The following is a 22793-nucleotide window of genomic DNA, read 5'->3' on the forward strand; positions in this document are numbered from 1 at the left end:
GATAGGACCGAAGTCTCGATAATGGCTGAGGTTTCCTGCCAGCCACCCACAACTCTGTAATTCTATGACCCAGGCCAGGGAGCCAGATACACACCAATTTCCCAACTTCTGTCCGGCAGGCAGGGACTCCAGCCAAGATGAATAAAAAAGGCACCTGTATTGTACTATTAATTCTGAAAGCTGTCTCTACCTTCCATTGAGTGATAGGACTTTAGACCTGTGCTGGGGCCAGTGCAGAGCACGTCAGCCGCTGACTTTACTGTCCAGGTACAAGGTAGAATAATGAAGCAGAGAGGTATAGAAATGTGGGGTTTTCCCCCTTCATGTACCTGCCCACAGTGCAAAAATACCCCAGACAGAGCCCTCCTTAAGCCCATTCAGTACATGGTGGGGCAGCGGGGCGGGGAGAAAGGCCCAGATATGTGGGTTGTGTGTGTGTTTTTTCAATGGAGGTATAAATTCTATCAGGTTATTTTATTTATATGTGTGTGTTGTGTGTGTGTACACCAGCACAGCTACACTTAAAGATACGGTAAACTGGCATTAAAGGGCAACATCTAAATTTAGTGTCCCTATCAAATAAGGCAAGCAGATGGCAAGAATACCAGAGTACCTGTTGTTCTTTACACTCTCTCCCTTATTGGCTTTGGGGCCTTGTGAAAAGCGGTCCTTGGTGAGAATCATCCTCTCTGTACTACCTGACCTAGAGTTTTGTATGGATCAAACCCACTTACGAAGGGCTTTGAACTTTTCATTCATTCTCCTAAGTCATCAATAATGCTCCTTTGGGGAATTTACCCTACCAGTCTAATTTAAAAGATGGGAAGACTATATAGCATGCCATATACTTTGATATATATTTACATTTCAATACACTTTGATTCAGTAAATACTTTTAGAATCTGCTACATGCCAGGCCCTGCTACTGGTGCAAAAGTGACGCAACCTTTGCTCTGGTGGCCACAGCGTGCAGAGGAGAGATGAGTCAACGTGCGATTGGCAAAGGTGAAATAAGTTCAATGGAGGAAGTTGGGGGGATGGAGAGGATGAGGGACCAGTTAGGAGCTAAGAGAAGAGCCCAGGGGAGAGGTGGAACCCTGAGCCAAGACCAAGAATGGAGGAGAGATGTAGAGGAATGGGTGGGTTAGAGCCGTCTTTAGAGTGGGAGCCAACAGGCTTGAGTCATAGGTGAGGTGAGGCACAGGGATTAAAGGGAACAGTCAGGACACCCCATTTCTGTCTTCAGTGGATGGTGGGTCTTAGAGGGAGAGGCAACTTGTGGGGAAGCCCCTGAAGGGGATTTTCAGGTGACTTGGGTCACCCAAGGGGAGGCACACAAGGAGAGCACCTGACGCCAAGCCAAAAAATTGGAAATAACCAACTCGGTTCAACACCTGGTTACAAACAGCGGACAAAAGCTCACACATACACACAGAACTGTGTTCTCTGCAGTATTTTTAATTGTGTGTTTTTTAAAAAGGTAGAAGGTACTGGAGAACACGAACTGTGGTGAAGGCACACACTGGAGTACTAGACAGTAGTGGAAATCAATAAAATCTACGCATCTGCACAGAGAATTACAAAAGAATAAGTGAAATAAGCAAGCAGCCTTAGGACACATACGGTATTAACGTCACTTAGGCAATATTTTTAAATGCAGAAAATAACACTCCATAATGCCCTGACCCACCTGAACTGCAGGCCCAGTCCCGAATCGGAGTATGTACAAGAGGCAACCAATTGATGTTTTTCTCCCCCTCTTTCTCCCTCCCTTCCCCTCTCTCTAAGAATAAATACATAAAATCTTTTAGAAATAAAAAATAACACTCCATAATGTTGGTCAATATGTGCATACAAGGAAAAGCATAGAGCTGGGGCCACGGAGACACAGCTCAGTACTAGGTAAGTCAGAGCACAAGGGGAGCCGGGGCTGCCTTTGGGACGGGGGGCGGGGGGGACACCTGTGCAGCCACATGGGCCCTGCACTCAGAAGGGCCTGTGCTGGGCTAAGTGCTCTGCCGTCATCGTCTTGAAATTCATAATGATTTCTGAACACTTCCCTGCATTTTCATTTTCCACTGGGCCTGGCAAGTGATGTAGTTTGTCCTGGGAGAATTACAGTGCATTGTACAGAAGAGCACTCCAATAGTGCCGGCAATGTTTCATTGTTTAAAAACTCCCCAAAATATCTGTAAATAGTCATATTTGCTAAATCTGTGTAGTGTATTGTTCCTTTTGCTTTTCTGTGCATTCGAAGTAGTTTATAAGAACAGTGAAGATATAGGTGTGTGTGATGAAATACTCTGTGGAAGGTAGAAAGCTACATGGCAAATGTCCAGGAAAACATGCTCAACGTTAAGCGAAGCAAGATTATACAGTGTTTGTGCACGACTACAGCTCTGTGTATAATCGCACATGCGAAGTGTGCGCGTTAGAGTGCCATGATGTGAGCAAATGAAATGTGACTGGGGCGGTAGAAATAACTTCTCTTAGTATTTTCACTTGTTACAATTTTGTTTTTGCAGTAAATAAAGTAAAATGTAACTTGCTCTTTGATTTCTATACTAAAAACCAGCTCCTCTGAAGGATATTTTGAAGATTCAAGATCTCAACATGAAGGAGTAGCTCTGATGGTATGTGGGCATTTTGGGAACCTTCCCTAAAATAAGCCCTGCATTGGAAGCCAGGCTGGAGTCCTACTCTGGCACTGAACTCACATTTGGATAAATCTCCACTCTGAGACTCAGATTCCCCATCTGCACAACGATGGGCTGAAACCGGATCAGTCTTCGCAAACATGCCTCGGATGGGTGTCTTCCCTGGGGCCTCCACCCTGACTGTGAGATGCTCTGATTCCTTCTCCCGTGTGCAGGAGAAATCATCTGGGCCATGTGGAGTCTGGCAGAGGAGGCGGCTGGAGTCAAGATACTGAGAGGAGAATCCAGGTCAGTAGGCCACCCCAGGACCGCTTTATATGGGGTGGAATCGCCTTGCCTCCTGGAACAGCCAGAACTGCAGAGACCAGGGGAAGAGGCAAGGCAAGGTACAGAGGGCACAGCAGAGCATTATGGGCACAGCAGCAGAGCATCATGGGTACAACAGCATGGGCTCAGCAGAGCATCATGGACCCAACCCTGCTCTCTTCAGCTTTCCTGAGAATACTAACAGGTACCTCAGGTGCCTGTTAAAAAAAAAACACCAAAAAAAACCAGCTTAAAAGGAAATAGTCCACCTTTGATCAGAGTTGCTATATTATTTTTTTCATTATACATTATTTTATATCATACAAGTGACCCATACTTATTTTACCCTTGTATTAGAAAATGCAAATAATACAGAGAAAGGGTAAGTTTCTGTGACCACGCCCACCCAATCCACTCCCTCCTCAGAGGTGCCCACTGCTGCTGTTCATGAACAGGAGGCTTTCCAGACCTTTCTTTGACTTACACACTTATTTTGTTTACAGAGAAGCTCAAAGTTTTGCTTGGGAGAGTGTATTTTTAATGAAAATGAAATCTTATTGCAATTATTGTTTCGTGATTTTCTTCTGAGTGAGTCTTGGAGGTCTTTTTGTATCAGTACTCGGAGACCTCCCTCCTTCAAACTGGGGTGCGGTGCCCCAGGGCACGCGCCCCGCCCTGACCAGCTCTGTTGTCCTGACTCTAGACTGTGTCCTCTGGGTGCTTCTGGGGTCCTGGTGATGTCACTGCAGAATAGGCAGTGCTGGGGCTAGAAAAGAATGACAAGGGACAGGTTCCTTTGTCCATCCGACCAACAAAAGCCCTCCTCATGCTTACTCTGAGTACATCCTTCGTCTTCTGATACAGAATCAAGCCAGATCTGCATATAAGAGTTTGGTAAATAATATTAATCATGTGGCCACATTGTTTGAAATTCATTCATCATTCTTGCCTCCACAAATTACTTTGGGCCAGGCATTCTGCTAAGCTTTGCAGGACCATGTTAGTTGTAACTGCTTTCATTGCAATGAACAGAACACCCTACCTAAGCTGGCTGTAACAGATAATGCAATGGTTTCCATAATTAACACCTTAAAAGGAGAAATGTGGCCAAGAAGATGTGAATGCCCATCTCCTAGCTCTGCTTTCCTCTGCGTCCGCTTCATTCCGAGGGTGGATGACCGCGAGGAAGGTTGCTCCAGGGCAACCCCGTCTCCTTAGCAAGTCCTGCAGGAAGCACTGACCCAGTTGTCCAGCAAAAGGCCAGGATTCATTCTGATTGTATCCGCTTGGCTCAAACGCCCGCCAGTAAGCCAGTCCCTGTTTTGATTGGCCAGCACTGGGTTACATGGCTACTTCTGAACCCAGGAATCAAGCAGTTTCACACAAAACCCCAAAACCCAGGTTTCTTAACAAGGAACTATTCATTTGAATGGGAAAATGCATATATCTCTTTTCACTAACTTCTAATTAAAATCTAGCATTTCCTTCTATTATAAATGTAGCAAATAAGTCACGGTAAATTATTAAAAGTGCCCAAAGCTTTATCACCAATAGAAATCATGGCTATTTCATACCACATCACAGTTGTCCTAGATACCTCAAAATACTGTGTGTGTTCATCGCCGTTTTGAAATTATGGTAGTTATTAGACCAACGAGATCTTGTTATTTAATGTTAATAAAGAAATATATTACTATAGCATGAATTTTTCTGATCAATTGATAAGTATTTCAATATAACTGACTTCAATCATATGTTGTTGACACTATGCATTTAAAAAGCATCTATCTAAGTAGAGGGTCCACGGGCTTCTACGGACTGGCCAAGGGTCTGTGACACACGCACAAAAGAAGAGTAGCTATAATATGGGGGACAGGTCCCTCCCGCAAGGGAAATCAGGTGTCTTTACCAGAGGGAGAGGTGTTGAGTAGGCAGAAATGACAGATGTCCACTCCACAGGGAATCCGAGGACTGTCGGATGCGAGCCTGCCCACCAGACCAGTTAGGCCAGACGTCCCCCGCAGATGCTGTGGTCCAGTCCCTTCATTTTATAGGTAAGAAACCACTAAGACCCGAGAGGGGTGGGTTCTTAGCTAAGGGCACCTACCTGGCAGTGTGAAGACCTGGTGATTTGACTGCAGCCCCTTCAGGGTTGGGTGGGGAGGCTGCGATGGGCGCAGTCCCCGCAACAGCACCCGAACAGCAGCACGCGTGGTAGAGGCAACTGATGGGGCTGAAATGTCTGCACTGAGAAAGAAGCTCTCAGACCAGTGATCTAACCTGGAAAGGGAAGGACAAACTAAGCCCAAAGCGTGCAGAAGGGAATATTAAAAATTAAAGCCAAAATTAATGAAATAAAAAGAACATTAGAGAAAATCCCAGGAGTTGGTTCTTTGAAAAGATCAACAAAGTAGACACACCTTTAGCTAAGAAAAAAAGAGAGGAGATTCAAATTACTAAAATAATAAATGAAAAGGGAGAGATTACTATCAATCTTAACAGAAATAAAAAGAATTATAAGGGAAGACTATAAACAATACATGCCAATAGATGAGCTAAATCAGATGAAGTGGTCAAATTCCTGGAAAGACATAAACTATTAATTCAGTAAGAAATAGAACTTCTAAATAAACCTGAAACAAGTAAAACATTGAATTAGTAATTAAAAAAACTACCCACAAAGAATAGCCCAGACCCAGATGAATTCAACCAAACATTTTAAAAAGAAGCAATAGCGATTTTTAAAATCTTTTAAAGACATTTAAAATTTATTCTTAGAGAGAGGGAAAGAGAGTGAGAAAGAGAGGGAGAGAAACGTCAGCGTGAGGAAGAAACTTAACAAAACCTGCAACCCTGGCATGTGTCCTGACGGGGAATCAAACTGGTGACCTTTCGCTTCACAGGACAACACCCAACCCACTGAGCCACACCGGTCAGGACTCAATACCAGTTCTTCACAAGCTCTTCCAAAAACTGGAAGGGAAAGGAACATGTCTCAACTCATTGCATAAGGGCAGCATTACTCTTACACCAAAACCAGACAAAGACATCATGAGAAAACAAAGCTACAAACCATTTCTCTTATGAATATAGACGTAAAAGCAGTACACATGAGGCCCAAACCACAGGATTAAGTATCATAGTAGAGACAGACACATGCAGATGACCCAAGTTCCCTCAAAATTTTCATCATCAAAAGGAATGAAAGATAATGAGATACGTCAAATTAAACTTACACATAGAAGCAGAATGGGACTATTTTAGAAAAATATGCAGAAGCAATTCATAAGATTTTGTTTTTGTTTCATAGAGCAAAATCAATAATACTTCTCTGCTCTACCTCTCCAAACCTGTTTGAGTTATATTGAGGTTTATTTAAGATAAAGGATGTGACAGTGTTTTAAAACTCTCTAATAAAATAATTACTGTGAGGACCCTTCACTGTTTTTGAACATAACTCTACTCAGGAATTGTATTGTGTTCCTTGTAATAAGTCTTCTCCGGTCTCAGGGCCTTTGCCCTTCCTGTCCCCTCCCCCCAGAATGCTGTTCCCTCAGACCCACTTGTGCTCTGCAATCGCTCTTCACGCCTTAGCCCAAACTCACCTGCTCAGAGAGTCTCTCACTGACTCTCTGAAATTAGTCTCTGATGTACTTGAACAACAATAAAACAATAAAATAATAAAATAAAATAAATTTAGTCTCTGAAACTATCTTTCCTGTCTACTTGTAAAACCAGGGAGGCAGGTGAGCAGGAACTGTGTCTTGTCACCCAAGTACCCAAGCACAGCTCCTGACTATATCAGGAGCAACCGAACAAGCACACGGATCGTTGTCATAGCCATTCAGGGGACTGCTATTCAGCAAACAAGAGGGAACAAACTCCTCACACTTGCGGTAACAGTGCATTGTGCTGACACATGCCAGACTCAAAAGACTGAGTAGTGTATAATTCTGTTCAAATGGAATTCTAGAAAAGGCGAGATGACAGTGACAGGAGGTAGAGGCCACCAGAGGTGGGAAGAGCAGATTGACTGAGAAAAAGAAAACATTTTGAAGTAATGGAATTATTCTAAACTATATTGTGGAGGTGCTTACATACATTTGTCAAACTCACTGAATTCTCTACTTAAATTGGTGCATTTGATCATATGTAAATTATACCTCAATAAAGATTATTTTTAAAACACATATCTATTGTTAATTTTAAATATAGTTGCTTTATGAAGTAGTGAGTCTCCTGTCCTGGAAGAATTCCAAAGACAGGCTGAATGATATTGATCTGTCAGGCGTGCTGCAGAGGGGCTTCCTGAGCTGGGTGCAAGCCCAGGCGAGCTGGCCTTTAGAGAAATTAGGGTTATGAAATTTAGGCTTAAGGTCAGTATTGCCTAATGTGTTGTAGCAAAAACAAAGATCTTGGAGTGTGGAGCCAATCATTCCTTCCTTCGTTCACCATTTATCGAACTCCCCCCCATGCGGCAGGCACTGCACAGCAGTGCTCAGCTGGAGCTACTTTGCACTGGGCTTCTGTGCGATCATACCTCAAAGGATCCTAACAAATGTGAGCCCATTGCTAGGTATTAAATTGGGTGACACTGACTACAAGTGCCAAAGGAGGTGATGGAGGAGGGCCTGAAGGAGTCAGGGAAACCACCCACTTCTCTCCGTCTCCATTGCCATAGCGCTGGCCCAGGCTGCCATTGCTTCCCACCCGGACAATTAATTACAGCAGCTTCCTCAGTGGTTTCCCTGAGTCCACTCTACTTCCTTGGGTCCATTCCATACATCGCGGAGGCTTTCTGTGGCCACCTGAAATCTCTGTCTGGCCCCTTACTCTCTGGCCTAAAAATTTTTTCACAGTGTCTCATTGCTCCAGATTGCAGTCCCAGTTCCTCAATGTGGTTTGCAGGGCCCTTTGTGACCTAGCGCTGGGCCCAAAGGAAGATCAGCTAGGAGGTGATGCGGTATCCCTGGGACTGCTATGAGAGGAAGGACAAGAAAGCATGATATGGAGAGATGTTCAGGAAGCAAAAGCCACCTGGGTTCCTGCCCTGGCTGTGCTATTGGACTGTGCCACCTGAGCCTCTATTTCCCCAATCACCCAGTGATGGCACAGGTGAGTTTACTTTCAGTCCCAGGGCCCTGAATTCATGCTCTAGGTATGTTTCCTGTCTGTTCCTCTGTCTCTGTCCCTATCTCTCTGTGTGTCCGTCTTACTCAACAGACACCTTTGCAGAAGAATTTTTATCTGCAGATATGAGTCACAGATTATAACTGGCTCAGTCTGCAGGAGGCCTCACAGCCTGTCCTGCTGACATGATTCCCTGCCCAGAGGAGCTTGAGGGTCATGTTACTAACCTGAGGTGCGAAAGCAAACCTGGCAAGCATCCTTTGAAATGAGAGAAGGAATGCACTTAAAACTGTTGGTACTCTCCTGGACAAGGCTGTTTCCTGGAATCCAGCAAAAGAGAGTGAATGGGAGAGGAAATGGTCCCGTTTTTTCAGATATTTCAGACACTGTGTGTCTGAGCACTCAAAAAACCCATGAGGAGGGGTTTCCTTCTAGTCAAATGGAAAGATCACTGAACTGGCCATGAATCAATGAGCCACTCAGCCTTGGCTTGACCTTGACAATGTCACTTCAGCTGTAGCTCAATTTCTTTACCAACCAGCCAAAAACAGTAAGGACAGCTTGAGCTCATTGAATATTTCACATTATTTTCAATTTCAAAGGCAGTACATGTTCATTAAAGAAAATGCAAAGCATAAATAATCATAAAGGCAAAAATATTCCTTAATCTCATCATTTCAACACAAACAGATGTTTTTCTATTTTAACCAAAGTTGGGTTGCAATTGCACATTCCCTCCTGCACCCAATTATTTTCCTTAACAATATATTGTGGACATCTTTCCACGTCATTAAATTTTCTTCTACACTATGATACTCAGATGTGACCGGATACCCATGGGTATTCTCTGATTGAAGTCAGTCTCTGTATTTCATTTCACCCTTCAAAAAACATCCAATCCCCAAAGAAATGCCAGGCACTGTGTATTTTACTGAAGACTTTGTGAGCCATGGAAGAGAGATTTATGTTGCTCATCATCCAGTAAGTACCTTCAAACATCCCAATTGATAGCTCTGTTCTCTCCTCAACCCAACTTTCCTGCCCCCCCCCCCCATTGCAGCCACTCAAAACCACCACTAGGCCTTCTGGTCCACTGGTCTGTGTTATGCGGCAAGATGGCAGTCAACGGTATTCCTCCAGGACGTCCCTTGGAGATTAACTTATGGCATTCATTAATTCACTCATTCTTTCAATAAAGCCAAACGTCTCCTATGTGACAGGTATTATTTTGGGTGCTGAGAGTTTCACCATTCAATAAGAGAAAAATAATTTGGTTTCACGGGACCTCTATTCGTCATTGTGTACAACCCTATTGAAGGAAGTCTCCTAACATGTTTCAACAGTCATCTCTGTTTGGACATCTATGTCATCTCTCGTTCTTCACTTCCTCGTGGTAAACAATGCTGAGGCGAACATCTCTGTGACTTAGGTTTGTACTTCACTATTTTCAAAGATCTTTCCCTTGATAGATCTTTCCTTTGTCATCATAATCTAAAGAGATTTTACTGAAAAGGAAGGTAAGAGCCAAGGAAAAGCATTTCCCCAATGTTACATGTTTGGTTACTGGGTGGCAAATCAAAAAAAGAAAGAAAGAAAAAAGAAAGACACCTTTTCAAGAGGCAAACATGAATTCACAACAGCCAGAGTTCAGCTGTGAGCTCTGAGTTCTTTCCCCCTGAACTGCAGTAGCTGTCATTCACATGACACCATAAGCCACCAACCCCAATGCATGCACATCATTTAACTTTCTTATGTTATCACCCCCATTCCACAGATGGGCACCTGGAGAGCAATTAACAGTCAGGACTTGGAACGAGTGGAGTCTGATCGCAAAGCCCGAGCTCTGAATTACTCCACAACCCTGCCTCACTGCTCTGTGTCTGACTCCAATCCAGCAAACTTGTCTTAAAACTTGTGTAGGAATTTGCCAGTGCTGCTGGCAGGCCAGTAGTCAGCAATCTAAGTGGGGTTTTTTAGTATCATAATAACTTAGTAATAAAGATCAGTCTCAGTGACACTGGTACATTTTACAAATGACCTCACATAGCTACTATCTCACTGGATCCTCATATCCAATGCTCTTCCTTCAAGGCCCAACCGGAATCTGCTTTCCCAGGAAACCCTCTCCAACTGCCTCCAACCAAGATGTGCCCCCTCCTCAGCCTTATGGGCCACCGTACTGTTGTTCTTTCAGGTTGTATTGTCATTTTCTACCCCTGAGAGTGGTGACTAAGTCCTTTTTATCCCCGGCATTGGGCACTGTGCCTGGCTTACAGCCTACAGGCTCTAAAAGTGTGGGAGCACTGTTGCTCACACTAGCTTCCTGGAAGGGAAATGAGGATTAGAAATCCAGGTTCTAACTCCAACTCTTTGTCACAAGATTTTTTTTCCTGCTATATTTGCTTTGAGCTCAGCTATTTCAGGTAATTTGAGCCTTGTCTTGTGCAAAAAATTTCAACAAAATACTAACAAACATAATCCAGCGATGCATAAAGAAGAATTAGTCACCATGATCAAGGGGGATTTAGCCCCAGGAAGGCAAAGTTGGACTAACATCTGAAGATCAAGTAACGCGCATACCCTTTATCAATAGACTAATGGACAAAAACCACATGATCATCAACAAGCATTTGACAAAATTCAAAACCCTTTCATGATAAACACATTTGGCAAATTAGGAATGGAAAGGAAAATCCTTAAGTCTATAATGGGCATCCATCAAAAACCCACAGTTAAATCACACTTAATAATGAATGGATGGACAGTGCAAGTCTGCTTTCTCTCACCATTTCTCCTCAACATTGTACCTGAAGTCTTGCCAGGGCAATTAGGCAAGAAAATAAAACTAAAGGCACCTGACTGGAAAGAAAGAAGTAAAACTATCTCTATTTTAATTTACTTTTCCTACCAGTATCTCTTCAGCATGGCAGGCAGGGATTAATTCATTTCAGCCGTACTTACTCATTGCTGTCAGCAACCTGAAGTCCTGCTCTGGACTCTGGGGCACGGAGATAAGCCAGATTTGGGAAGTATCCTTCAGGAGTTCTGAGATCATTGGAGGAGATGAGATCAACAAAGCCTAGAAGATGAAATGGAAAGTGACCAGAGCCATGTGAGGACACAGACAAGAAGGGTCTACGGGACTGCAAAGGAAAGAGAGTCATTTCCACCCAGGGCTGGGCGCAGAGACACTGCTGGGGATGGAGCATCAGAGCTGGGCCTTAAGTGTTGGGAAGGATTTTACCAAGTTAACAGAATAGCAAGAATAAGTTTGCTTAGTTCAGAGTGGGTGGTAAGTGAAGGGAGAGAAGGGTGAAGGGTCTGGGCAGGATAACTGAAGTCTAGCATGCCGCACTTGAGAGATGGGGCTTTAGTCTGAAGCGTGGGAAGCTTTTGAAGCTTTTGGAGCACAGAGTGATCTGAGCAGATATCGTTTGGGTGTGTAGGTCACTGTGTTTCCTTTACACACTTTCTAGGTGATAAAAATCCTCTGGGGGCTGGGTGCTGGAGGGAGAGACAATTACAGTTTGATCCGTTCCTCATATCAAGGCTGAGCCTCACCCCATGCTAAATCCTGTGTCTACTGTGTGTCGAAACCTCCTCCTTCAGCTGGATCGGTGAGGGGATGAGGGGATGGTAGATAAAGTTTGGGGATATTTCCCGTGGTGTGATGTGTGAAAGGATCCGAGGGAAAATGTCTCCTACCCCTATGGCCCCAGCCCCAATGAACCCACTCAGCACACATGGGGCTGGGGCCATCCCTGCTCTGCCCTCAGCCTCGTGGGTGCTGGAGAGGGGGATGCTGGCCAGCTGGCACGAACTCTGGACTAGTGTTATCACTTTTCTTGAGAAACTCTAAAGTGGCCAAGCATTTCAAAGGTCGTTTATCACCAGGAGGACAAAAGTCAATTCCAGCCATTAGCCATTCATTACCCCTCACCACACCTTGGGCAAGATCCTTGCCCGGGTTTTACAGAGAGTGCAACTGAGGTCTCAGGGTGATTCTGATAGGTCCCTGGATTATGCCAGGCGTCTTATCAGACTCCCAGGAGGACTTGCTCAGAGAGTCTGCTTCTCAACTCACACTCACTAAACTTGCACGTAGGGGCGTGGAGAGGGCTCAACATCCTTTCTGCATAGTACACATTTATACCTAAAACTGGGATTCTCCCAAGTGACAGCGAAATGGTCATTACGTGAGGCAAAGGAGGCGTTAACTAATCTTAACGTGGTCAACATTTCACAATATACACAATGTATTCAACTTCTCCATCATACATCTTAAACTTACCCAATATTATATGTCAATTACATCTCAATAAAGCTGAAAATCAACAGATAGCAAATCAATCCAGGATTCTGCCCCTCTGGCAGGAGTGTCAATAGCAATCTGTATCGAGAACTTAAAAAAGGTCTAGACCCTTTGGTCTAGTAATTCTATTTCCAGAAATCTCTCCTAAGGAATTAAACTTCAATAGAGACAAAGGCTCTGGACACAGAGGGTTGCAGCGTTACACTCGCTGAAGAACAAAATCTCACATTGCAGCATTCACATTGCAGCATTACTCACACTTGCTGAAGAACAAAATCAACCATGTTGATGCTAGCAATAGACGAGTTGCTAACATTTATGGCACTGGGCCATTGGCATCATCTCACTGAATCCTTGCAGGAGTCCTGTAAGGTAAATACTGGGATTATCTCCATTTTTGCAGGTAAGCAAACGAGGCTGCAGGGAGGTTAAGTAACATGCCCAAGAGTACATAGCATCACAGAGCCAGGATTTGCAGCAACAGAAACAAATGCTTCTGTTAAAAGGGATCACATTTGATGTATGGAAGGATCACAATTCTGTAAAACAACAATAGTAATAAACATAACAACAACAGTAATAAAAATGATTCAGCGGTTTATTTTTAAAGGCCTCAAGGAAATATTTCATAATACTACGATGGTTCTCTTAAGATACTGGGTATGTGACTTTGGGGGCGGGAGATGTTCTACTTTTTTCTGCTTTGCACATTATACATTTTTATAATTCAAGGGGAAATCTTTTTGTTTGTTTTTACATTGGAATTTAGAATTGACAATGCAAAAGCATGGTTCTGAAATGAAGGGGTTTTAGGCAATCAGCGGGTTACCCTGGGGGCAGTATGGACCTTGCCAGAGCAGCCGGCAGAAGACCTCAGTTGGGCTCCCTTCAGTCTGACCTTCAGTCACCTCAGAAATGTGCGGGGACCAGCAGGACAGAGAAGGCAAGATGGGGAGAGTCTCAGAAGACAAGCCCCGGGAGAACACGTCCGATCAATGCCTGGTCTCAGATCATGGGGGCAACACAGGGAGGCTTTCCAGTGACGTATCTGAGGACGGGGGGGGGCTGGAGTGGTCTTTGTTTCCCTCTTTCCTCTGCAGGGTGGCAGTGGTGATCAGACATTAAGGTTGCCCCTGTGGTGGCCACACAAGGGCTGTGTATGGCCAGGGCAGATGGCCTCCGAGCTGGCTCACTTCTTCATCTGTCTCCCCCAACATCCGTATGCTCCCTTTAAATATCATTACATATATCAGGTTCATTGGTTCAAGGTCATGACTAGCTGCACATTTGCAGTGTTTTTCATTTTATTTATTTCTTTTTGCATTTCAGCACATAAGAGTAATGAATGTGTCTTGGAGACACGTGACCTATGCTGTAATTTTTTTGACCACAGCCTCCACAGGGTTAAAATGGTCAGCCAATGTTTGCTCACCCTAACATATAGCATGAATAAAAAATTATCTCGAAAACTTTGTTTGTATTTGTTTGTGACATACTACGAGCATAACGTTGTTCTTGTCAGACACACACACACCTTGAAGACAGCCCATGCCCCTCCCAGAGATGAATCCAGAAGCACTGCATCCTGGGGGTCCCAGCTCCTCCAGCACATCCTGAGGGCGGCGACTGGGTGAACCAGCCAAGGGCAGTGGGAGTCTGGGCCAAGGAGGCTGTGGAGAGCAGGGCCAGAGTGAAGGGTCCAGGGCTGCTGCTTGGAGGTCAAGGTCAGGTCAGTACTGTTTCACCAGCTGCCTGAAACTGGTGGCCTTATGTTCAACAACTCAGTTACTTACAGACCTTTTCCAACATAAAATAATAGATGTCATCAGAAAAAAAAGTAGAAAAAAACAAACAAAAAAAAGTAGTTAAATAAAGACCATTTCTCTGATACGGTCTCTGATATCATTTCCTTTAATTTTATTTTAAAGTATATTTCATTACTAAATATATTTTTACTTTGAGAGTAATCTAGGAGGGGTGTTCTGTGTTTACTTTAAAAAGTTGTGTTGCTTGAAAGTTAAAAGGAATGCCTGTCTTATTTATTTATTTATTTTAAAAAAATTTTTATTGATTATGCTGTTACAGTTGTTCTATTTTCCCCCTTCATTCCCCTCCACCCTATCCCCCTGTCCCCACCATTACACCCCCTTTAGTTTATGACCATGTGTCTCAAGTTCTTTAGATTCTATATTTCCCCTATTATTCTTGCCCCCCCATCTATTTTCTATCTACTGTCTATGCTACTTATTTTCTGTACCTTCTCCCCTCTTCTCCTCCTCCCACTCCCCTGTTGCTAACCCTCCTTGAGATCTTCATTTCTATGTTTCCACTCCTGATCTACCTGTCCTTTTAGTTTGCTTTTGTTTTAGGTGTGGTTGTTAATAACTGTGAGTTTGTTGTCTTTCACTGTTCATGTTTCTTTAACTTCTTTTTCTTAGATAAGTCCCTTTAACATTTCATATAATAAGGGCTTGATAATGATGAACTCCTTGAATTTGATCTTATCTGAGAAGCACTTTATCTGTCCTTCCATGCTAAATGAAAGTTTTGCTGGATAGAGCAATCTTGGTTGTAGGTCTTTGGATTTCATGACTTGGAATACTTCTTTCCAGCCCCTTCTTGCCTGTAAGGTCTCTTTTGAGAAATCTGCTGACAGTCTGATGGGAACTCCTTTGTAGGTGACTGTCCCCTTAGCTCTTGCTGCTTCTAGGATTCTCTCCTTCATTTTCATCTTGGCTAATGTAATGATGATGTGCCTTGGTGTGTTCCTTCTTGGGTCCAACTTCTTTGGGACTCTCTGAGCTTCCTGGATTTCCTGGAAGTCTATTTCCTTTGCCAGATTGGGGAAATTCTCCTTTATTATTTGTTCAAATAAGTTTTCCACTGGTGGCTGTGCCTTTCCCCCTTCTGGTACCCCTATAATTCGGATGTTGGAGCGTTTAAAGATGTCCTGGAAGTTCCTAAGACTCTCCTCATTTCTTTGAATTCTTGCTTCTTGACTCTTTTCTGTTTTGGCCATTATTTGCTTTCTTCTGGTCCACTCCATTGATTTGAGTCCCAGTTTCCTTTTCATTGCTATTGGTTTCTTGTGCAATTCCATTCATTTCAATTAGTTTCGCCTTCATATGTTTGTCTAATTTGTGGCTATAATCAACCAGTTCTGTGAGGATCCTGATCACCAGTGTTTTAAACTGTGCGTCTGAGAGTTTTGCTATTTCTTCATCACTTAGATTTATAGGCTCTGGGGCTTTGAGATCTTCTTGAGCCATTTTTGGTCTCTTTGAGCCCTTTAAGTGTGAGGAGCAGAGCCTTGGACTCCCAGGTCGCTGGTTGTGACGCTGTATGTGGGGGCGTGGTCAGAGAGGGGAAATGGCGACCCCCTCTGCTTTCTCGTGCAGCTGGGTGAGGAGCAGAGGCTTAGGTGGTTCACCTGGGCCAGGCCACTCAGAGTCGCTGGATTATGACGCTGTATGTGGAGGCGGGGTCAGAGCAGGGAAATGGCGGTGCCCTCCCGGCAGCTTGCCGCGAGACCGGCTGGGTCCCGGTCCAATCGCCCACTCCCTCACTTGTCTATCAGCGCACCAATGCGCGACCACAGTCAACCCGCAGCCCTGCTCCCTTGCTGTTTCCCCCGCTGTTGCTCGCTCCTGCGCCTGGATTCCGCGCGCTTGAGTCCGTCTGACCGAGTTTTCCTGTGCAACCCTGCTCTACCAGCTGCTGGTTTTGCCCCTTACCGGTCAGGCTGAAGAATTTGTTGTTAACAGACTTCCAAAAAGTTCAATTTTCTGTGTTCTGGCTATGTTTTCTATTGCTAATATTTAGTTGTCTCTAAACTTGGTTGTGTGAGAAAGCACGACGTCTCCACCTATGCCTCCATCTTGGCGGAAGTCCCTGTCTTATTTATGTTAAGTGATGTCTGTTGTTAATTTGGTAAATACAAAATAGAGTAGAAATAACCAAAATGTTTTATTTTTACCTTAAAAGGTTTTGTCTTATGCTTTGAAACTTTGTTTTTTATGACATAAAGCAGGTACTCGGGGAACCAAATGAATAAAGTACAGAGGTGGGTGCACAGGGAAGAGTCAGTGATAATCAGCCTCCTCCCTCCTTCTCCTGTTCCCCAGCCGCCCACTTCCCCTCCCTGGGGGACATGTTCTTGAGGTTCTTTAATTCACTCTGGCAGAGAGGATCTTTGCATTTGCAAACATATGTACATCCATCTTTAGTAATCATGTGCGTGTTGACACTCACTGTGGCACTTTGTTCTGAACTTTGCTTTCCATACAGTATGTCTTGGGAATCCTTCCAAAAGACCTGTAAAGAGTTCTGCTGGCTGATGCCTTCACCCCTATTGACTTAAAGGGTCCTTACTGGTGTCTAGTCAGAAACACAACTCTCAGACACTGGAGCAAGGCCTGCAGCCCCAGGTAAATGGAAGAGACAAGGGGGAGGGGTGATTCAAGGGACCCCCCTTTTCCTTCCTTCCTTCCTTCCTTCCTTCCTTCCTTCCTTCCTTCCTTCCTTCCTTCCTTCCTTCCTTTCTTCCTTTCTTTTTTGCTACTTGCTTTCCAAAATGAAAACAGCTCATTTTGGCTTTTAATCATTCTTATTATTAATGGAAAACATACTTACTGTAAAATGATCAGATGTACAAAAAGAAAAAACATGGAGTGAAAAGTCACTCCTACTGTCACCTAGAAATAATCTGTGTTCACATTTAGCATCTGTGCTTCCAGTTATTTTTCTGAAATGCACACAGTATTTTCTTTATTTGAACCATTTTAAAGTGTACAATCCAGTGGCATTTGGTATATTCACAGTGTTGTTACAACCATGACCACTATCTAGTCCCCCAAAACTTCATCACCCCAAAAGGAAGACTGTACCCATAAAAGAGTCACTTTCTATCCTCTTCCCCACACCTGGTAACCAGTGGTTCACTTTCCATCTCCATGGAGTTGCCTATTCTGACTATTTCACATAAGTGAAATCATATAAAATGTGGCCTTTTATGCCTGGCTTCTCTCAGCGTATTTTCAAGGTTCATCTATTTATAACACACATTAGTACTTTATTCTTTTTTATTGCTAAATAATATTTCATTGTATGGATCAGTCATAATTTAGCCATTCATCAGCTGAGGGGCATTTGGGTGGTCTGGACCTTTGGGCTATCATGAATAGTGTTGCTATAAACATGTTCATATAAGTTTTTGACTGAACACTTATTTTCAGTTCCTTTGGGTATATATGTAGAAGTAGACTTGCTGGATCAAATGGTCATTCTATATTAACCTGTTGAGGAAGCACCAGACCACTGCCTGCTGCAGTTGCGCTGGTTTACATTTCCACTGGTGATGCATTAAAGTTCTAAGTTCTCTACCTCCTTGCAAACACTTGTTATTGTCCTCTTTTGTTTTTGCTTTTTAAAAATATGCACTTTCATTAAAGTGCATATGAAGTGATATCTTATTGTGTTTTGATTTACATTTCCCTAATGACTAATGACAAATAATATTAAGCATCTATTTCCTGTGCTTGTTTGGTATTTGTATATATTCTTTGAAGAAATAACTATTCAAAACCTTTGCCCATTTAAAAAATAGGGTTATTTATCTTTTTGTTGTTTGGTTGTACAGCTTCTTTACATATTCTGGATAAAAAATCTTATCAGATATATAACTTGCAAATATTTTCTTCTATTCTGTGGGTTTCTTTTCACCTTCTTGGTAGACGCCTTTAATACATAAAGTTTTTAACTTTATCGGTGAAGGGAGCCCAAAGGTACAAACTTCCAGCAGTAAAATAAATAAGTCACAGGGATGTAATGTACACCATAGTAAGTATAGTTAACAATACTGTATTGAATATTTAAAAATTGCTAAGAGGATGGACCTGAAAAGTTGGCATCACAAGAAAAAAGTATTTGTAACTATGTGTGTTGATGAATATTAACTAGATTTATTGTGGTGATTGTTTCATAATATTATGTAAATATAGAATCATTATATTATATACTTGAAACTAATATAATGTTATATTTCAATTAATGTTTTATGTCAATGATATCTCAACTTTTGAAAAATTTTAATTAAAATTTTTTTTACTTATTAATTTTTATCAATTTTATTTATTTACTTTTAGGGAAAGGGGGAGGGAGGGAGAAAGAGAGGGAGAGAATCATCGATCACATACCCCCAATCCCCAACCAGGGACCTGACCTGCACCCCAAGCAGGAGCCCAGACAGGAAATTAAATTGGTGACCTTGTAGTTCACAGATCAGACTCAGTCCACCAAGCCACACCAGCCAGGGGAATAAACTTTAGTTCTGATGAAGCCTAATTTATCTATTTTTTTCTGTTGCTTGTGTTCAAGATCATGAAGACTTACCTCCCATGTTTTCATCTAAGAGTTTTTATAGTTCTAGGTCCTATATTTAGGTCTTTTATACATTTTGAGTTAATTTTTCTATATGTATGAGGTAATGGTCCGACTTCACTTTTTGCATAATGAAATCCATCTGTCCCAGAATCATTTGCAGATAAGACTATTTTCCCTCTACTGAATGGTCTTAGCACCCTTGTCAAAAAAACAATTTACCAGAGCTGTATAGGTTTATCTGTTTTCTCAGTTCTATCCCATTGACCTTTATGTGAGAGTGTCCTTAGGCCATCACTGCACTCTTTGGACTATTGTAGCTTTGTAGTAAGTTTTGAAATCAGGAAGTGTGAGTCTTCCCCTTTTTTTTTCTTTTTCAAGATTGTTTTTAGCTATTTGGGGTTCCTTGCAATTCCATATGAATTTTAGAATTAGCTTTTCTACTTCTGAAAGATGAATTTTGGGGATTTTGGGGATTTTTTAAAGAAACTGCTTTGAATCTACAGATTGCTTTGGGGAAAATTTTCATCCTAACAATTTTATGTCTTCGGCTATGAATGAAGATGTCTGTTAGGCATTCTTTAAATCTTTTCAGCAACATGTTGTAGTTTCAGTACTAAAGTCTTGCATCTTGTAGTTAAATTTATTTTTAAGTATTTTATTCTTTTTTGGTATTTTTGCACACATTTTTATCCCTCAATTTTAATTATGGCACAATACACATAACATAAAATTTACCATCTTAACCAGTTTTAAGTACAGTTTAGCAGTGGTAAGAGCATTCATATTGTTGTGCTATCATCACTACTATCTAACTTCAGAATTCTTTTTTATCTTACAAAATTAAAACTCAATATCCGTTAAGCAATAACTAACTCCTCATTCTGCCTTTCCCCCAGCCTTAGCAGCTACCATTCTACTTCCTGTCTTTATGATTTTGACTACTCTCCATGACTCATGTGAATGGAATCACTATATTTGTCTTTTTATAACTGACTTATTTCAGTTAGCATTATGTCCTCAAGGTTCATCTATGTTGTAGCATATGCCAAAATGTTCTTCTGTTTTAAGGCTGAATAATATTCCATTGTTTGTATATACCACATTTTGTTAATCCATTCATCTGTCAATGAACACTTGGGTTGTTTCCACATTGTCTCTATTTTGAATAATGCAATTTGCAATATTGTAAAGTTATTGTTTTTTATTTACAATAAAATATTGTAAACACAAGTATACAAATATCTTTTCAAGAACGTGTTCACAATTCTTTTCAGTGTATTTCAGTGTATGTGGTAATTCTATTTTGAATTTTCCAAGGAACTGCCATAAGTGTTTTCCCCAGTAGCTACACCATTTTACACCGTCACTAGCAGTGCACAGGGGTCTTAGTGCCCCTGCATACAACTTGCTAAACCAAATGCTCTAACTCAACACAGGGACAGCTTTCCAATCCAGTGGTAAAGAGGGCTACCTAACCATTTCACAGCCCTTTACGGGGAACAGACCCTTACTATTGGCTACTTTGGTTATTTCAAATGTTTAACTATCATATGTAATGAACTTCATGAGAATGTGCATTTTTGTGCACTTATCCAATTATTTCCTTTGGATAAACCCAGAAGCAGACACAGTAGGTCGAATGAGAGGCATACTTTCAAAACTTTGGTGAATGTCACCAAATCGTCTTCCAAAAGTGCCAGACCCACACCCATCTCAACAGCGAGAAGAGTTGCTTATTCTACACACAGAGACCAGTGACTTTTCTCTGATGTCATTACCAGAGAGACAGCGGAGGGTCACTGACATGTCCCCTCACTGGGCAGAAACCTTGAACAAGATAGTAGCAGTCCTTCTTCCACAGAGAGATCCTACTCTTAGATCTGGAAGGGCCCTTAGCAAATCTTTAACGGAATTTTTATTCTAAAGAGTATTTTTTGGTTTTTTTTCCATCTGTTATTTGTCTGTTTCTTCCTCTAGACTGCAAGCTACACGTGGCCAGGGACAGTGTCTGGTTTGTTCACCAATGTCTTGTAGAGTGCCTAGCAAGGGAAGATCTCAGCAAATGTTATTTACCCTTAGCCTGGGATACAAGGCAGCTCACTACAAGCTGAAATTCCATGAGACGAGGGACAGCAACTGTCGTTGCCCTTTGTGTCTCCTGCGCTAGCACAGTCTCTGGCATACGGTGGCTGCTCAGTTCTCGCTGAGTGATTACATTAACATGTCTGGCTCTAGTGTGCCGATGAGAGTAGCAGATCTGAACTCCTGGCTCAGTGCTCTTTCTGCCGGCTGCTCCCTCTTACTCACTTTTAATGTTTGCGCTGGATTTCCCTGTGGTTCCTTGGTTTCTGTGCGTCAGCGAGATAGCCACATTTCTGCTGCCAGACAGCACGGGGCATCACCTGTCAGCAGCCCTGGAGTCCCATGTACATTCTTGAATGATTTTCCAGTGGTGAGGACCAAGAAGGGGATTTCCCCACGAGTGCCCAGCTCTGGTGCATCTGTGCCCACTTTGCCTGGATGCTGTTCTGTGGGCTGGAGTCAGCATGAGAGCTATTTTTGACTAAGCGGCTACCTAACCTTGCATAACCCTCAGCCATCCAGGCCAAGGTCATTTGGCTTAGTACATGAAAGACACTTCAGAGATCATGATCCACCTTCCCCAGAGCCCCTCCTGAGACCCAGAGCTGGAAGGGCAGTGCCACAATGGTGGCTGTGTTTCTCCACTGCAAAGCCAAGGTAGGACCTTCTGAGCATGGCTCAGCTTCTGTAACCAGCCCTGGAAGAGCGCTCCCAATATCAACTTCCCCAATATCCTTAGCACTTGGGTGGAGTCACCAATCCAGGAAGCATGGTGTTGGGATCTTGCTTTCTCCACACACACACCCAGTCTTGCTTCTTCCCCTAATGTGTTGGTGCAGCAGCTAGAGAAACTCGAGAGAGCACAGAGATGGAGAAGACCTTTGTTTCTCCTCAGGAAGAAGTGATAAGTTCACATTTTCTCTCAATTTTGTTATATTGGAAAAGAAATAGAATGGCATTCAAGGTCCTTTCCAATCTCATCAGCAAGCCCTTAGCCAAAAGCCTGACATACAACAGCTGCTCACTAAATGCTTAGGGAATGGAATTCACCACCTGCTCCCTCAGACCCACCACACCCAACTACCTGCCAACTCAAGTCCTGCTGACTCTGAACCTTTGCATTCGCTGATTCCTTCACCTGGTAAGCCCTTCATTTCATGCTTTACCCTCAGGGCCCTGTTCAAAGCCCAGTAAATAGCTCAAGACCACCTTTAAGGTTCCCCTAAACAGAATGTGTTGTTTTTTATCTATATCTTCCTAACCTGCTGCTCACACTTCTCTTTTGAGATTTTTATAACATAACTGATTATGAACTCCTCCGTTTCTTCTGCCAGACTGTGAGCTCCTTGAGCGAGGGCAGGGTCAGACCCTTAGTTATCACTGTATCTCCAAGACGTTTTGCTGCCTGGCACTTGTTGGACCCCTGGTAACTGTTTATTTGCTGGGTGGGGGAAGGACTGGCAACATTTGCAAGGAGCACTGCAGTTCACAGAATCATTTGTATTTTAAATCTAACATGTCAGGCTGAAGGCAAGAGACATGAACAATAGTTGACGTTCCAAATACTCATGGAGGCCATGTAGCTTTCCTCTCTTCAATTTTTTTAATCTCACAAATAACTGGTGTTCATTGTAGAAAATTGCACAGATGCAAGAAAATCAATGGTAACATTTTGAAATGTCTTTTCAGACTTCGTTCTTCTATCGTGTCCTCCTCTCTACCCCACATTTTCTCAGAAATGGGACCTCACTGTGCTCAGTGTTTTGTTACCCATTTCCCTTGATAATAGGTAGAAGATAACTGAGCATATTGGCCCCGCCCTCTTTCCTGGGAAATAATAACGTCTGTTAAATTCAGAAGCTCCCATGGTAGGTCAAGGAGACCCCTCCATTGGTCTTAGTTGGTTGGTCCAGAGGCAGGTCTTA

General features: G+C 42.8%; 1 long non-coding RNA gene across 1 annotated transcript; it reads right to left on the reverse strand.

Moving 5' to 3' along the window:
* Positions 1-1496: 1496 nt before the first annotated feature.
* On the reverse strand, positions 1497-21367 carry LOC128627536 (uncharacterized). Its single transcript, XR_008391756.1, has 4 exons — positions 21094-21367; positions 11055-11172; positions 5071-5243; positions 1497-3181 (listed from the first exon to the last, which is right to left on the reverse strand). It is a non-coding gene; the product is annotated as an uncharacterized LOC128627536 (long non-coding RNA).
* Between the last annotated feature and the right edge of the window lie 1426 nt (positions 21368-22793).

This window comes from Artibeus jamaicensis, unplaced genomic scaffold, assembly GCF_021234435.1.
Source record: "Artibeus jamaicensis isolate MK-2021 breed Jamaican fruit bat unplaced genomic scaffold, CSHL_Jam_final contig_432, whole genome shotgun sequence".
In the NCBI taxonomy this organism is placed as follows: domain Eukaryota; kingdom Metazoa; phylum Chordata; class Mammalia; order Chiroptera; family Phyllostomidae; genus Artibeus; species Artibeus jamaicensis.